We start from the raw sequence: 1,464 nt of genomic DNA, 5'->3' as shown, positions 1-1,464 counted from the left end.
AGAGAGACGTAATCGTCGAGATTTATTCGCGAATAAAAATTACAGCTGACATAAGGAAGAATAATATCATCTCAAGGAAACTTTTGTGTCTGATAGTGATATATTTCACGCGCAACACATTGTCCTCCAATTTCATACGCTGGGAAAGCAGGGAAAGGGTCTACGAAGATGTCCCCTGATGTTCGGTTACACCGGAGTCAAAGGGACAAAACGAGGGATGCTCGACGGTGCAAATTCAAGGAAGAGAAGTTCTCTTTTATTTCAATTCTCCGTCGTCAAGCTGCACACACGAATCCAAGCACATCCGGAAGACAGGAAGACAGAAAGAAGAGGGAGGGGGGGGGAGCAAGAGAGGAAGAGAGATACGAGTAGGTCGTCTCTACAAACGTACCCCAAACGGGCTGGCCTGAGTGGTTTCCCGTGTTCGGCGTCGCGTACACACGACGCCGCCGCGCCGGGCGGTACACATTTGCGACATTACGTGTTTCATGCGCACCCGGTAGAAGCGACGAAGAAGAGTCCTCGAGACTCATCCTCGCGTAGGAGGATTCGCCACGTGAAGGGTACATACTGCACGGCGGTGGTCGAGTGTTTTCGTGCGGAAAGTAGCTGCAAATGTTCGTTTGGCCACTCGAACCTGCCGGTCGAAACTCGGAGTTTCCCGCAGGTTTCGTTACAACCTCGCGACTCTCGTTGCTGTCTGAAGAGACAGGTCTCATTGAGAGGAAACTATGACGAAGTTCATTACGGTGTCATAAATTTACAACGCGAATATACACGCGCGGTCACTTAAAGTCGTTAGCTCTCGAGAATATTTAGAAAATCTCTTTCGTCATAATTGTACCTAATTATTTTCGTAATTTGAATTTTAATTTTATGACTTAATAGAGTGCAAGGATTTATTATGATTTATTTAAAAAAGTTACAATCAAATAAGGCTGTTTACTTGTTACTATTGTCTTAGATTGTGATGTTAGAAAAGAAAATACACAACAATAAAAATTTTTGTAAAAATATTTACACTGAAAGACAAAAGGTTACAAGTACCAACAAGTATTTAACGACAATTTAGAGTAATTTTTTTTGAGGCAACGATATTTTTATATTTGTTTCAACCTTTCAAATATATGGTCAATGCTATTACTGATAGTCACACACTGTTTGAAAATCTTTAATTTTTTCCTAATATATTTTTTAGTTAATATTAGTACATAAATATTAAATTTAGTAAAATAGTTGTATTCATTACAATTGCAATTGCATAGTGCTGGAATTTTCCTTGCAACTTTCATTGATTTATTGAATAAAAATGTTCATTTTATTTGCTATAATACACACACATCTTGATCTTTTACTATTATATCAATAGGTATTTAAATTATCATATTTAATTTTTTATTTTACTATTATATTAATATTTATATTATGATATATTAATATTTGAAATTATTATAATTTATAGTA

At 36.9% G+C, this 1,464-nt stretch overlaps 1 protein-coding gene across 5 annotated transcripts in view; it reads right to left on the bottom strand.

The window, feature by feature from the left end:
- Positions 1-1,464, bottom strand: part of LOC108749711 (protein Fe65 homolog) — a 185,912-nt gene that overhangs the window by 159,631 nt on the left and 24,817 nt on the right. The gene's annotated exons all lie outside the window — the stretch shown is intronic.

This window comes from Trachymyrmex septentrionalis, unplaced genomic scaffold (assembly GCF_001594115.1).
Source record: "Trachymyrmex septentrionalis isolate Tsep2-gDNA-1 unplaced genomic scaffold, Tsep1.0 scaffold31, whole genome shotgun sequence".
Taxonomy (NCBI): domain Eukaryota; kingdom Metazoa; phylum Arthropoda; class Insecta; order Hymenoptera; family Formicidae; genus Trachymyrmex; species Trachymyrmex septentrionalis.
This window is presented reverse-complemented; position numbering and strand designations above follow the sequence as displayed.